Below are 12,802 nucleotides of genomic sequence, written 5' to 3'. Positions count from 1 at the left end.
CCCTGCCGTAATCAGTGCACGGAGTTCGTTTCCTGTCAACATTCTGCGCAGACCGGTTGGGTTTTTCACGATTCCAGGGAAACTTCCGTTACGAGCAGTCGTGGCCGAGTGGTTAAGGCGTCTGACTAGAAATCAGATTCCCTCTGGGAGCGTAGGTTCGAGTCCTACCGACTGCGTCGGTTTTTTCTTTTTTTGTTTAAGAACAACGAGCAGAAAATTTCGCAGATTGCCTGTCGTTTTGGTACCTCTCCACACCTCGCCTCTCACAGCCGTTTATAGTGCCTGTCCTTTTGATAAGGGCGAATTCCAAGCGTCAGCTTTCGCGTCAGCCGAGCAAAGTCGGGGACAAGTCGGGACATACTACAGGATGGCCTGCGTGGAGCTACGACGAAAAAAAACCTTCATTTAACAGCACGCGGCTCACATACTCATACGAAAAAACTAGCGCCACTTGCGGTGGCCGGGAATCGAACCCGGATCAACTGCTTGGAAGGCAACTATGCTCACCATTACACCACCACCGCACAGCCGATGCTCGCAACGCCCCGCTGTGTCGGCTTCCTGCCCGCCAGCAGCGGCCCACGGTGATAGTAGCTGCAGGCGCTTTACGAGGTAGGAGGGTGCATCCACACGCATTCGGGTAGCGCCTCCACGCACGCTGCGTCTTTGGACAAGACTAGTCGCCGCGGCCGCAAGGTTACTCACACGATAGAGATGAGCATTCGTTTTAAGGCAGTGTAGTGGAGCACTCCGCGTGTGTAGCACTTTTTTCGGTTGTATCCGACGTCGCTGGGTGGCAATCCCACTTTCCCCTGCAGAAAAAGTGCTCGGGAAGCACGGGCAGCTTGTCGAGCATCGGTGGTTCAATGGCATGTGCCTCAGTAGTGCAGTAGGCAGCGCGTAAGTCTCATAATCTTAAGGCTTGCCGGCACGATAGCTCAGCGTGTTCGGTCTGAGAGTTATCAGCCCTCTGTAATAAAAGACCGAGTCAACGATGAACTTGAACGGGCGCCATCGGACGTCCGCCCCTAACAAATGCAACGAAAGAAATGGGAACAAAAAAAAAAAAAAAAAAATTGGTGAATGCTCGCTTAGCATGCGGACGGCTCGGGTTAGATTCCCGGCTGATGCATCGTTCTGCTGTTCTCGCTATAACGCTGCCGCGCCGATTCCTCGCCTGAGCTGCGCCAGCCTCAGGAATGTATAGCAGGATTCGCTGTGAGAAGAACCATACACGCAGCACGCAATAGACCGTACTTGAACGGTCGCGTGCTATTTCTGAACTCTGACGTCGGCCTGGCCCAACAGGCCGCTGTGTTCAGGTGCCGCAAGGGCGATGTACTGTAAACTCGGGCAGTGCTGCGTTCCGTTGAAAAAGCTGCGGCAGCAGTTTAATCTAGCAAGTAGGGAAAGCACGTGTAGCAACACAACAGATTCTTGAGAAAGCGCAAACTATCTCTAATATGAGAGACTTACCAAGTTTCCTGTAACGATACTTGCAACGTGCCTCGGTAGCGCAGTAGGTAGCGCGTAAGTCTCATAATCTTAAGGTCGTGAGTTCGATCCTCACCCGGGGCATTTAATTTGCTGTACATCATGGCTGAATTAACGGCGTTGCTGTTGCTAGGGAACGAACTTAATTGTCGTTCGTTATCCACAAGGAGTCTACGCCTCAGCGTCAATATGTTTATTTCCAATTATGACAACGTACAACTTTGATCTTTCTCTTCCCTTGTTAGGAGTAAAATAATGAATAGTCAATTTCGAGCTGTGCGCCATGCCAGTCTGTAGGCGCAAATATGCTCGCAAACGGAGAACTGCACTGAGTCCAGATTCAGCACGAAATACGAGAGAAGACGGAGAAAACCTCACGCTTGTCGACCAAATCCGGTGTGGTCTAGTGGCTAGGATACCTGGCTTTCAACCAGGAGGCCCGGGTTCGATTCCCGGTACCGGAACGGAAGTTTTTGCGCACTCAACGATCCATGTTTTGGCCTTCGAACTGTCGTTTGTCGCCCACCTTCCGAAGCTTCGACCGAACGTAATCGGGGAAAACAGGCACATGATGCAATTACTGTCGGCACCGGAATAAAGGGAGAAGAGGCACTGGTCCGCTGTTGGGCTGCTACCAGCGTCAGTGGGAAGTCGGTGAAGTCGCCAGTTACGCCAGAAGCCAGAAATTACCGTAGTACGCCTACACACGCGTTCCAGTTATCTACATTGCTTGCAGCCGCTCCATCCACAACGAGCGTGAGCCCGGATAGCTCAGTCGGTAGAGCATTAGGCTTTTAACCTAAGGGTCCAGGGTTCAAGTCCCTGTCCGGGCGAAGATTTTAACGTTTCCGTAATGGCTCGTCTCGTAGCGACGGTAGCCCTGCCGTAATCAGTGCACGGAGTTCGTTTCCTGTCAACATTCTGCGCAGACCGGTTGGGTTTTTCACGATTCCAGGGAAACTTCCGTTACGAGCAGTCGTGGCCGAGTGGTTAAGGCGTCTGACTAGAAATCAGATTCCCTCTGGGAGCGTAGGTTCGAGTCCTACCGACTGCGTCGGTTTTTTCTTTTTTTGTTTAAGAACAACGAGCAGAAAATTTCGCAGATTGCCTGTCGTTTTGGTACCTCTCCACACCTCGCCTCTCACAGCCGTTTATAGTGCCTGTCCTTTTGATAAGGGCGAATTCCAAGCGTCAGCTTTCGCGTCAGCCGAGCAAAGTCGGGACAAGTCGGGACATACTACAGGATGGCCTGCGTGGAGCTACGACGAAAAAAACCTTCATTTAACAGCACGCGGCTCACATACTCATACGAAAAAACTAGCGCCACTTGCGGTGGCCGGGAATCGAACCCGGATCAACTGCTTGGAAGGCAACTATGCTCACCATTACACCACCACCGCACAGCCGATGCTCGCAACGCCCCGCTGTGTCGGCTTCCTGCCCGCCAGCAGCGGCCCACGGTGATAGTAGCTGCAGGCGCTTTACGAGGTAGGAGGGTGCATCCACACGCATTCGGGTAGCGCCTCCACGCACGCTGCGTCTTTGGACAAGACTAGTCGCCGCGGCCGCAAGGTTACTCACACGATAGAGATGAGCATTCGTTTTAAGGCAGTGTAGTGGAGCACTCCGCGTGTGTAGCACTTTTTTCGGTTGTATCCGACGTCGCTGGGTGGCAATCCCACTTTCCCCTGCAGAAAAGTGCTCGGGAAGCACGGGCAGCTTGTCGAGCATCGGTGGTTCAATGGCATGTGCCTCAGTAGTGCAGTAGGCAGCGCGTAAGTCTCATAATCTTAAGGCTTGCCGGCACGATAGCTCAGCGTGTTCGGTCTGAGAGTTATCAGCCCTCTGTAATAAAAGACCGAGTCAACGATGAACTTGAACGGGCGCCATCGGACGTCCGCCCCTAACAAATGCAACGAAAGAAATGGGAACAAAAAAAAAAAAAAAAAATTGGTGAATGCTCGCTTAGCATGCGGACGGCTCGGGTTAGATTCCCGGCTGATGCATCGTTCTGCTGTTCTCGCTATAACGCTGCCGCGCCGATTCCTCGCCTGAGCTGCGCCAGCCTCAGGAATGTATAGCAGGATTCGCTGTGAGAAGAACCATACACGCAGCACGCAATAGACCGTACTTGAACGGTCGCGTGCTATTTCTGAACTCTGACGTCGGCCTGGCCCAACAGGCCGCTGTGTTCAGGTGCCGCAAGGGCGATGTACTGTAAACTCGGGCAGTGCTGCGTTCCGTTGAAAAAGCTGCGGCAGCAGTTTAATCTAGCAAGTAGGGAAAGCACGTGTAGCAACACAACAGATTCTTGAGAAAGCGCAAACTATCTCTAATATGAGAGACTTACCAAGTTTCCTGTAACGATACTTGCAACGTGCCTCGGTAGCGCAGTAGGTAGCGCGTAAGTCTCATAATCTTAAGGTCGTGAGTTCGATCCTCACCCGGGGCATTTAATTTGCTGTACATCATGGCTGAATTAACGGCGTTGCTGTTGCTAGGGAACGAACTTAATTGTCGTTCGTTATCCACAAGGAGTCTACGCCTCAGCGTCAATATGTTTATTTCCAATTATGACAACGTACAACTTTGATCTTTCTCTTCCCTTGTTAGGAGTAAAATAATGAATAGTCAATTTCGAGCTGTGCGCCATGCCAGTCTGTAGGCGCAAATATGCTCGCAAACGGAGAACTGCACTGAGTCCAGATTCAGCACGAAATACGAGAGGAGACGGAGAAAACCTCACGCTTGTCGACCAAATCCGGTGTGGTCTAGTGGCTAGGATACCTGGCTTTCACCCAGGAGGCCCGGGTTCGATTCCCGGTACCGGAACGGAAGTTTTTGCGCACTCAACGATCCATGTTTTGGCCTTCGAACTGTCGTTTGTCGCCCACCTTCCGAAGCTTCGACCGAACGTAATCGGGGAAAACAGGCACATGATGCAATTACTGTCGGCACCGGAATAAAGGGAGAAGAGGCACTGGTCCGCTGTTGGGCTGCTACCAGCGTCAGTGGGAAGTCGGTGAAGTCGCCAGTTACGCCAGAAGCCAGAAATTACCGTAGTACGCCTACACACGCGTTCCAGTTATCTACATTGCTTGCAGCCGCTCCATCCACAACGAGCGTGAGCCCGGATAGCTCAGTCGGTAGAGCATTAGGCTTTTAACCTAAGGGTCCAGGGTTCAAGTCCCTGTCCGGGCGAAGATTTTAACGTTTCCGTAATGGCTCGTCTCGTAGCGACGGTAGCCCTGCCGTAATCAGTGCACGGAGTTCGTTTCCTGTCAACATTCTGCGCAGACCGGTTGGGTTTTTCACGATTCCAGGGAAACTTCCGTTACGAGCAGTCGTGGCCGAGTGGTTAAGGCGTCTGACTAGAAATCAGATTCCCTCTGGGAGCGTAGGTTCGAGTCCTACCGACTGCGTCGGTTTTTTCTTTTTTTGTTTAAGAACAACGAGCAGAAAATTTCGCAGATTGCCTGTCGTTTTGGTACCTCTCCACACCTCGCCTCTCACAGCCGTTTATAGTGCCTGTCCTTTTGATAAGGGCGAATTCCAAGCGTCAGCTTTCGCGTCAGCCGAGCAAAGTCGGGACAAGTCGGGACATACTACAGGATGGCCTGCGTGGAGCTACGACGAAAAAAACCTTCATTTAACAGCACGCGGCTCACATACTCATACGAAAAAACTAGCGCCACTTGCGGTGGCCGGGAATCGAACCCGGATCAACTGCTTGGAAGGCAACTATGCTCACCATTACACCACCACCGCACAGCCGATGCTCGCAACGCCCCGCTGTGTCGGCTTCCTGCCCGCCAGCAGCGGCCCACGGTGATAGTAGCTGCAGGCGCTTTACGAGGTAGGAGGGTGCATCCACACGCATTCGGGTAGCGCCTCCACGCACGCTGCGTCTTTGGACAAGACTAGTCGCCGCGGCCGCAAGGTTACTCACACGATAGAGATGAGCATTCGTTTTAAGGCAGTGTAGTGGAGCACTCCGCGTGTGTAGCACTTTTTTCGGTTGTATCCGACGTCGCTGGGTGGCAATCCCACTTTCCCCTGCAGAAAAGTGCTCGGGAAGCACGGGCAGCTTGTCGAGCATCGGTGGTTCAATGGCATGTGCCTCAGTAGTGCAGTAGGCAGCGCGTAAGTCTCATAATCTTAAGGCTTGCCGGCACGATAGCTCAGCGTGTTCGGTCTGAGAGTTATCAGCCCTCTGTAATAAAAGACCGAGTCAACGATGAACTTGAACGGGCGCCATCGGACGTCCGCCCCTAACAAATGCAACGAAAGAAATGGGAACAAAAAAAAAAAAAAAAAAATTGGTGAATGCTCGCTTAGCATGCGGACGGCTCGGGTTAGATTCCCGGCTGATGCATCGTTCTGCTGTTCTCGCTATAACGCTGCCGCGCCGATTCCTCGCCTGAGCTGCGCCAGCCTCAGGAATGTATAGCAGGATTCGCTGTGAGAAGAACCATACACGCAGCACGCAATAGACCGTACTTGAACGGTCGCGTGCTATTTCTGAACTCTGACGTCGGCCTGGCCCAACAGGCCGCTGTGTTCAGGTGCCGCAAGGGCGATGTACTGTAAACTCGGGCAGTGCTGCGTTCCGTTGAAAAAGCTGCGGCAGCAGTTTAATCTAGCAAGTAGGGAAAGCACGTGTAGCAACACAACAGATTCTTGAGAAAGCGCAAACTATCTCTAATATGAGAGACTTACCAAGTTTCCTGTAACGATACTTGCAACGTGCCTCGGTAGCGCAGTAGGTAGCGCGTAAGTCTCATAATCTTAAGGTCGTGAGTTCGATCCTCACCCGGGGCATTTAATTTGCTGTACATCATGGCTGAATTAACGGCGTTGCTGTTGCTAGGGAACGAACTTAATTGTCGTTCGTTATCCACAAGGAGTCTACGCCTCAGCGTCAATATGTTTATTTCCAATTATGACAACGTACAACTTTGATCTTTCTCTTCCCTTGTTAGGAGTAAAATAATGAATAGTCAATTTCGAGCTGTGCGCCATGCCAGTCTGTAGGCGCAAATATGCTCGCAAACGGAGAACTGCACTGAGTCCAGATTCAGCACGAAATACGAGAGAAGACGGAGAAAACCTCACGCTTGTCGACCAAATCCGGTGTGGTCTAGTGGCTAGGATACCTGGCTTTCAACCAGGAGGCCCGGGTTCGATTCCCGGTACCGGAACGGAAGTTTTTGCGCACTCAACGATCCATGTTTTGGCCTTCGAACTGTCGTTTGTCGCCCACCTTCCGAAGCTTCGACCGAACGTAATCGGGGAAAACAGGCACATGATGCAATTACTGTCGGCACCGGAATAAAGGGAGAAGAGGCACTGGTCCGCTGTTGGGCTGCTACCAGCGTCAGTGGGAAGTCGGTGAAGTCGCCAGTTACGCCAGAAGCCAGAAATTACCGTAGTACGCCTACACACGCGTTCCAGTTATCTACATTGCTTGCAGCCGCTCCATCCACAACGAGCGTGAGCCCGGATAGCTCAGTCGGTAGAGCATTAGGCTTTTAACCTAAGGGTCCAGGGTTCAAGTCCCTGTCCGGGCGAAGATTTTAACGTTTCCGTAATGGCTCGTCTCGTAGCGACGGTAGCCCTGCCGTAATCAGTGCACGGAGTTCGTTTCCTGTCAACATTCTGCGCAGACCGGTTGGGTTTTTCACGATTCCAGGGAAACTTCCGTTACGAGCAGTCGTGGCCGAGTGGTTAAGGCGTCTGACTAGAAATCAGATTCCCTCTGGGAGCGTAGGTTCGAGTCCTACCGACTGCGTCGGTTTTTTCTTTTTTTGTTTAAGAACAACGAGCAGAAAATTTCGCAGATTGCCTGTCGTTTTGGTACCTCTCCACACCTCGCCTCTCACAGCCGTTTATAGTGCCTGTCCTTTTGATAAGGGCGAATTCCAAGCGTCAGCTTTCGCGTCAGCCGAGCAAAGTCGGGACAAGTCGGGACATACTACAGGATGGCCTGCGTGGAGCTACGACGAAAAAAACCTTCATTTAACAGCACGCGGCTCACATACTCATACGAAAAAACTAGCGCCACTTGCGGTGGCCGGGAATCGAACCCGGATCAACTGCTTGGAAGGCAACTATGCTCACCATTACACCACCACCGCACAGCCGATGCTCGCAACGCCCCGCTGTGTCGGCTTCCTGCCCGCCAGCAGCGGCCCACGGTGATAGTAGCTGCAGGCGCTTTACGAGGTAGGAGGGTGCATCCACACGCATTCGGGTAGCGCCTCCACGCACGCTGCGTCTTTGGACAAGACTAGTCGCCGCGGCCGCAAGGTTACTCACACGATAGAGATGAGCATTCGTTTTAAGGCAGTGTAGTGGAGCACTCCGCGTGTGTAGCACTTTTTTCGGTTGTATCCGACGTCGCTGGGTGGCAATCCCACTTTCCCCTGCAGAAAAGTGCTCGGGAAGCACGGGCAGCTTGTCGAGCATCGGTGGTTCAATGGCATGTGCCTCAGTAGTGCAGTAGGCAGCGCGTAAGTCTCATAATCTTAAGGCTTGCCGGCACGATAGCTCAGCGTGTTCGGTCTGAGAGTTATCAGCCCTCTGTAATAAAAGACCGAGTCAACGATGAACTTGAACGGGCGCCATCGGACGTCCGCCCCTAACAAATGCAACGAAAGAAATGGGAACAAAAAAAAAAAAAAAAAATTGGTGAATGCTCGCTTAGCATGCGGACGGCTCGGGTTAGATTCCCGGCTGATGCATCGTTCTGCTGTTCTCGCTATAACGCTGCCGCGCCGATTCCTCGCCTGAGCTGCGCCAGCCTCAGGAATGTATAGCAGGATTCGCTGTGAGAAGAACCATACACGCAGCACGCAATAGACCGTACTTGAACGGTCGCGTGCTATTTCTGAACTCTGACGTCGGCCTGGCCCAACAGGCCGCTGTGTTCAGGTGCCGCAAGGGCGATGTACTGTAAACTCGGGCAGTGCTGCGTTCCGTTGAAAAAGCTGCGGCAGCAGTTTAATCTAGCAAGTAGGGAAAGCACGTGTAGCAACACAACAGATTCTTGAGAAAGCGCAAACTATCTCTAATATGAGAGACTTACCAAGTTTCCTGTAACGATACTTGCAACGTGCCTCGGTAGCGCAGTAGGTAGCGCGTAAGTCTCATAATCTTAAGGTCGTGAGTTCGATCCTCACCCGGGGCATTTAATTTGCTGTACATCATGGCTGAATTAACGGCGTTGCTGTTGCTAGGGAACGAACTTAATTGTCGTTCGTTATCCACAAGGAGTCTACGCCTCAGCGTCAATATGTTTATTTCCAATTATGACAACGTACAACTTTGATCTTTCTCTTCCCTTGTTAGGAGTAAAATAATGAATAGTCAATTTCGAGCTGTGCGCCATGCCAGTCTGTAGGCGCAAATATGCTCGCAAACGGAGAACTGCACTGAGTCCAGATTCAGCACGAAATACGAGAGGAGACGGAGAAAACCTCACGCTTGTCGACCAAATCCGGTGTGGTCTAGTGGCTAGGATACCTGGCTTTCACCCAGGAGGCCCGGGTTCGATTCCCGGTACCGGAACGGAAGTTTTTGCGCACTCAACGATCCATGTTTTGGCCTTCGAACTGTCGTTTGTCGCCCACCTTCCGAAGCTTCGACCGAACGTAATCGGGGAAAACAGGCACATGATGCAATTACTGTCGGCACCGGAATAAAGGGAGAAGAGGCACTGGTCCGCTGTTGGGCTGCTACCAGCGTCAGTGGGAAGTCGGTGAAGTCGCCAGTTACGCCAGAAGCCAGAAATTACCGTAGTACGCCTACACACGCGTTCCAGTTATCTACATTGCTTGCAGCCGCTCCATCCACAACGAGCGTGAGCCCGGATAGCTCAGTCGGTAGAGCATTAGGCTTTTAACCTAAGGGTCCAGGGTTCAAGTCCCTGTCCGGGCGAAGATTTTAACGTTTCCGTAATGGCTCGTCTCGTAGCGACGGTAGCCCTGCCGTAATCAGTGCACGGAGTTCGTTTCCTGTCAACATTCTGCGCAGACCGGTTGGGTTTTTCACGATTCCAGGGAAACTTCCGTTACGAGCAGTCGTGGCCGAGTGGTTAAGGCGTCTGACTAGAAATCAGATTCCCTCTGGGAGCGTAGGTTCGAGTCCTACCGACTGCGTCGGTTTTTTCTTTTTTTGTTTAAGAACAACGAGCAGAAAATTTCGCAGATTGCCTGTCGTTTTGGTACCTCTCCACACCTCGCCTCTCACAGCCGTTTATAGTGCCTGTCCTTTTGATAAGGGCGAATTCCAAGCGTCAGCTTTCGCGTCAGCCGAGCAAAGTCGGGACAAGTCGGGACATACTACAGGATGGCCTGCGTGGAGCTACGACGAAAAAAACCTTCATTTAACAGCACGCGGCTCACATACTCATACGAAAAAACTAGCGCCACTTGCGGTGGCCGGGAATCGAACCCGGATCAACTGCTTGGAAGGCAACTATGCTCACCATTACACCACCACCGCACAGCCGATGCTCGCAACGCCCCGCTGTGTCGGCTTCCTGCCCGCCAGCAGCGGCCCACGGTGATAGTAGCTGCAGGCGCTTTACGAGGTAGGAGGGTGCATCCACACGCATTCGGGTAGCGCCTCCACGCACGCTGCGTCTTTGGACAAGACTAGTCGCCGCGGCCGCAAGGTTACTCACACGATAGAGATGAGCATTCGTTTTAAGGCAGTGTAGTGGAGCACTCCGCGTGTGTAGCACTTTTTTCGGTTGTATCCGACGTCGCTGGGTGGCAATCCCACTTTCCCCTGCAGAAAAGTGCTCGGGAAGCACGGGCAGCTTGTCGAGCATCGGTGGTTCAATGGCATGTGCCTCAGTAGTGCAGTAGGCAGCGCGTAAGTCTCATAATCTTAAGGCTTGCCGGCACGATAGCTCAGCGTGTTCGGTCTGAGAGTTATCAGCCCTCTGTAATAAAAGACCGAGTCAACGATGAACTTGAACGGGCGCCATCGGACGTCCGCCCCTAACAAATGCAACGAAAGAAATGGGAACAAAAAAAAAAAAAAAAAATTGGTGAATGCTCGCTTAGCATGCGGACGGCTCGGGTTAGATTCCCGGCTGATGCATCGTTCTGCTGTTCTCGCTATAACGCTGCCGCGCCGATTCCTCGCCTGAGCTGCGCCAGCCTCAGGAATGTATAGCAGGATTCGCTGTGAGAAGAACCATACACGCAGCACGCAATAGACCGTACTTGAACGGTCGCGTGCTATTTCTGAACTCTGACGTCGGCCTGGCCCAACAGGCCGCTGTGTTCAGGTGCCGCAAGGGCGATGTACTGTAAACTCGGGCAGTGCTGCGTTCCGTTGAAAAAGCTGCGGCAGCAGTTTAATCTAGCAAGTAGGGAAAGCACGTGTAGCAACACAACAGATTCTTGAGAAAGCGCAAACTATCTCTAATATGAGAGACTTACCAAGTTTCCTGTAACGATACTTGCAACGTGCCTCGGTAGCGCAGTAGGTAGCGCGTAAGTCTCATAATCTTAAGGTCGTGAGTTCGATCCTCACCCGGGGCATTTAATTTGCTGTACATCATGGCTGAATTAACGGCGTTGCTGTTGCTAGGGAACGAACTTAATTGTCGTTCGTTATCCACAAGGAGTCTACGCCTCAGCGTCAATATGTTTATTTCCAATTATGACAACGTACAACTTTGATCTTTCTCTTCCCTTGTTAGGAGTAAAATAATGAATAGTCAATTTCGAGCTGTGCGCCATGCCAGTCTGTAGGCGCAAATATGCTCGCAAACGGAGAACTGCACTGAGTCCAGATTCAGCACGAAATACGAGAGAAGACGGAGAAAACCTCACGCTTGTCGACCAAATCCGGTGTGGTCTAGTGGCTAGGATACCTGGCTTTCACCCAGGAGGCCCGGGTTCGATTCCCGGTACCGGAACGGAAGTTTTTGCGCACTCAACGATCCATGTTTTGGCCTTCGAACTGTCGTTTGTCGCCCACCTTCCGAAGCTTCGACCGAACGTAATCGGGGAAAACAGGCACATGATGCAATTACTGTCGGCACCGGAATAAAGGGAGAAGAGGCACTGGTCCGCTGTTGGGCTGCTACCAGCGTCAGTGGGAAGTCGGTGAAGTCGCCAGTTACGCCAGAAGCCAGAAATTACCGTAGTACGCCTACACACGCGTTCCAGTTATCTACATTGCTTGCAGCCGCTCCATCCACAACGAGCGTGAGCCCGGATAGCTCAGTCGGTAGAGCATTAGGCTTTTAACCTAAGGGTCCAGGGTTCAAGTCCCTGTCCGGGCGAAGATTTTAACGTTTCCGTAATGGCTCGTCTCGTAGCGACGGTAGCCCTGCCGTAATCAGTGCACGGAGTTCGTTTCCTGTCAACATTCTGCGCAGACCGGTTGGGTTTTTCACGATTCCAGGGAAACTTCCGTTACGAGCAGTCGTGGCCGAGTGGTTAAGGCGTCTGACTAGAAATCAGATTCCCTCTGCGAGCGTAGGTTCGAGTCCTACCGACTGCGTCGGTTTTTTCTTTTTTTGTTTAAGAACAACGAGCAGAAAATTTCGCAGATTGCCTGTCGTTTTGGTACCTCTCCACACCTCGCCTCTCACAGCCGTTTATAGTGCCTGTCCTTTTGATAAGGGCGAATTCCAAGCGTCAGCTTTCGCGTCAGCCGAGCAAAGTCGGGACAAGTCGGGACATACTACAGGATGGCCTGCGTGGAGCTACGACGAAAAAAACCTTCATTTAACAGCACGCGGCTCACATACTCATACGAAAAAACTAGCGCCACTTGCGGTGGCCAGGAATCGAACCCGGATCAACTGCTTGGAAGGCAACTATGCTCACCATTACACCACCACCGCACAGCCGATGCTCGCAACGCCCCGCTGTGTCGGCTTCCTGCCCGCCAGCAGCGGCCCACGGTGATAGTAGCTGCAGGCGCTTTACGAGGTAGGAGGGTGCATCCACACGCATTCGGGTAGCGCCTCCACGCACGCTGCGTCTTTGGACAAGACTAGTCGCCGCGGCCGCAAGGTTACTCACACGATAGAGATGAGCATTCGTTTTAAGGCAGTGTAGTGGAGCACTCCGCGTGTGTAGCACTTTTTTCGGTTGTATCCGACGTCGCTGGGTGGCAATCCCACTTTCCCCTGCAGAAAAGTGCTCGGGAAGCACGGGCAGCTTGTCGAGCATCGGTGGTTCAATGGCATGTGCCTCAGTAGTGCAGTAGGCAGCGCGTAAGTCTCATAATCTTAAGGCTTGCCGGCACGATAGCTCAGCGTGTTCGGTCTGAGAGT

The 12,802-nt window shown here is 52.3% G+C and overlaps 27 non-coding genes across 27 annotated transcripts; 21 read left to right on the top strand and 6 right to left on the bottom strand.

The window, feature by feature from the left end:
• Positions 1–94: 94 nt before the first annotated feature.
• Trnas-aga (transfer RNA serine (anticodon AGA)) lies at positions 95–176 on the top strand. Its single transcript has one exon. It is a non-coding gene; the product is annotated as a tRNA-Ser (tRNA).
• Positions 177–452: 276 nt separating this feature from the next.
• Positions 453–524, bottom strand: Trnag-ucc (transfer RNA glycine (anticodon UCC)). Its single transcript has one exon. It is a non-coding gene; the product is annotated as a tRNA-Gly (tRNA).
• Positions 525–1,505: 981 nt separating this feature from the next.
• Positions 1,506–1,578, top strand: Trnam-cau (transfer RNA methionine (anticodon CAU)). The gene has a single exon. It is a non-coding gene; the product is annotated as a tRNA-Met (tRNA).
• Positions 1,579–1,886: 308 nt separating this feature from the next.
• On the top strand, positions 1,887–1,958 carry Trnae-uuc (transfer RNA glutamic acid (anticodon UUC)). The gene has a single exon. It is a non-coding gene; the product is annotated as a tRNA-Glu (tRNA).
• A 296-nt stretch (positions 1,959–2,254) lies between these two features.
• On the top strand, positions 2,255–2,327 carry Trnak-uuu (transfer RNA lysine (anticodon UUU)). Its single transcript has one exon. It is a non-coding gene; the product is annotated as a tRNA-Lys (tRNA).
• A 139-nt stretch (positions 2,328–2,466) lies between these two features.
• On the top strand, positions 2,467–2,548 carry Trnas-aga (transfer RNA serine (anticodon AGA)). Its single transcript has one exon. It is a non-coding gene; the product is annotated as a tRNA-Ser (tRNA).
• A 274-nt stretch (positions 2,549–2,822) lies between these two features.
• On the bottom strand, positions 2,823–2,894 carry Trnag-ucc (transfer RNA glycine (anticodon UCC)). Its single transcript has one exon. It is a non-coding gene; the product is annotated as a tRNA-Gly (tRNA).
• A 979-nt stretch (positions 2,895–3,873) lies between these two features.
• Positions 3,874–3,946, top strand: Trnam-cau (transfer RNA methionine (anticodon CAU)). Its single transcript has one exon. It is a non-coding gene; the product is annotated as a tRNA-Met (tRNA).
• Positions 3,947–4,254: 308 nt separating this feature from the next.
• Trnae-uuc (transfer RNA glutamic acid (anticodon UUC)) lies at positions 4,255–4,326 on the top strand. Its single transcript has one exon. It is a non-coding gene; the product is annotated as a tRNA-Glu (tRNA).
• Positions 4,327–4,622: 296 nt separating this feature from the next.
• Trnak-uuu (transfer RNA lysine (anticodon UUU)) lies at positions 4,623–4,695 on the top strand. The gene has a single exon. It is a non-coding gene; the product is annotated as a tRNA-Lys (tRNA).
• A 139-nt stretch (positions 4,696–4,834) lies between these two features.
• Positions 4,835–4,916, top strand: Trnas-aga (transfer RNA serine (anticodon AGA)). Its single transcript has one exon. It is a non-coding gene; the product is annotated as a tRNA-Ser (tRNA).
• A 274-nt stretch (positions 4,917–5,190) lies between these two features.
• On the bottom strand, positions 5,191–5,262 carry Trnag-ucc (transfer RNA glycine (anticodon UCC)). Its single transcript has one exon. It is a non-coding gene; the product is annotated as a tRNA-Gly (tRNA).
• A 980-nt stretch (positions 5,263–6,242) lies between these two features.
• Trnam-cau (transfer RNA methionine (anticodon CAU)) lies at positions 6,243–6,315 on the top strand. The gene has a single exon. It is a non-coding gene; the product is annotated as a tRNA-Met (tRNA).
• Positions 6,316–6,623: 308 nt separating this feature from the next.
• On the top strand, positions 6,624–6,695 carry Trnae-uuc (transfer RNA glutamic acid (anticodon UUC)). The gene has a single exon. It is a non-coding gene; the product is annotated as a tRNA-Glu (tRNA).
• A 296-nt stretch (positions 6,696–6,991) lies between these two features.
• On the top strand, positions 6,992–7,064 carry Trnak-uuu (transfer RNA lysine (anticodon UUU)). The gene has a single exon. It is a non-coding gene; the product is annotated as a tRNA-Lys (tRNA).
• A 139-nt stretch (positions 7,065–7,203) lies between these two features.
• Trnas-aga (transfer RNA serine (anticodon AGA)) lies at positions 7,204–7,285 on the top strand. The gene has a single exon. It is a non-coding gene; the product is annotated as a tRNA-Ser (tRNA).
• A 274-nt stretch (positions 7,286–7,559) lies between these two features.
• On the bottom strand, positions 7,560–7,631 carry Trnag-ucc (transfer RNA glycine (anticodon UCC)). The gene has a single exon. It is a non-coding gene; the product is annotated as a tRNA-Gly (tRNA).
• Positions 7,632–8,610: 979 nt separating this feature from the next.
• On the top strand, positions 8,611–8,683 carry Trnam-cau (transfer RNA methionine (anticodon CAU)). The gene has a single exon. It is a non-coding gene; the product is annotated as a tRNA-Met (tRNA).
• Positions 8,684–8,991: 308 nt separating this feature from the next.
• On the top strand, positions 8,992–9,063 carry Trnae-uuc (transfer RNA glutamic acid (anticodon UUC)). Its single transcript has one exon. It is a non-coding gene; the product is annotated as a tRNA-Glu (tRNA).
• Positions 9,064–9,359: 296 nt separating this feature from the next.
• Trnak-uuu (transfer RNA lysine (anticodon UUU)) lies at positions 9,360–9,432 on the top strand. The gene has a single exon. It is a non-coding gene; the product is annotated as a tRNA-Lys (tRNA).
• A 139-nt stretch (positions 9,433–9,571) lies between these two features.
• Positions 9,572–9,653, top strand: Trnas-aga (transfer RNA serine (anticodon AGA)). Its single transcript has one exon. It is a non-coding gene; the product is annotated as a tRNA-Ser (tRNA).
• A 274-nt stretch (positions 9,654–9,927) lies between these two features.
• Positions 9,928–9,999, bottom strand: Trnag-ucc (transfer RNA glycine (anticodon UCC)). The gene has a single exon. It is a non-coding gene; the product is annotated as a tRNA-Gly (tRNA).
• Positions 10,000–10,978: 979 nt separating this feature from the next.
• Trnam-cau (transfer RNA methionine (anticodon CAU)) lies at positions 10,979–11,051 on the top strand. Its single transcript has one exon. It is a non-coding gene; the product is annotated as a tRNA-Met (tRNA).
• Positions 11,052–11,359: 308 nt separating this feature from the next.
• On the top strand, positions 11,360–11,431 carry Trnae-uuc (transfer RNA glutamic acid (anticodon UUC)). The gene has a single exon. It is a non-coding gene; the product is annotated as a tRNA-Glu (tRNA).
• A 296-nt stretch (positions 11,432–11,727) lies between these two features.
• Positions 11,728–11,800, top strand: Trnak-uuu (transfer RNA lysine (anticodon UUU)). Its single transcript has one exon. It is a non-coding gene; the product is annotated as a tRNA-Lys (tRNA).
• Positions 11,801–11,939: 139 nt separating this feature from the next.
• Positions 11,940–12,021, top strand: Trnas-aga (transfer RNA serine (anticodon AGA)). Its single transcript has one exon. It is a non-coding gene; the product is annotated as a tRNA-Ser (tRNA).
• Positions 12,022–12,295: 274 nt separating this feature from the next.
• Trnag-ucc (transfer RNA glycine (anticodon UCC)) lies at positions 12,296–12,367 on the bottom strand. The gene has a single exon. It is a non-coding gene; the product is annotated as a tRNA-Gly (tRNA).
• Positions 12,368–12,802: the final 435 nt, after the last annotated feature.

This window comes from Schistocerca serialis, unplaced genomic scaffold (assembly GCF_023864345.2).
Source record: "Schistocerca serialis cubense isolate TAMUIC-IGC-003099 unplaced genomic scaffold, iqSchSeri2.2 HiC_scaffold_1027, whole genome shotgun sequence".
NCBI classification, from domain to species: domain Eukaryota; kingdom Metazoa; phylum Arthropoda; class Insecta; order Orthoptera; family Acrididae; genus Schistocerca; species Schistocerca serialis.
The sequence above is the reverse complement of the archived record's forward strand: the minus strand, read 5'-3'. Positions and strand labels throughout refer to the sequence as shown.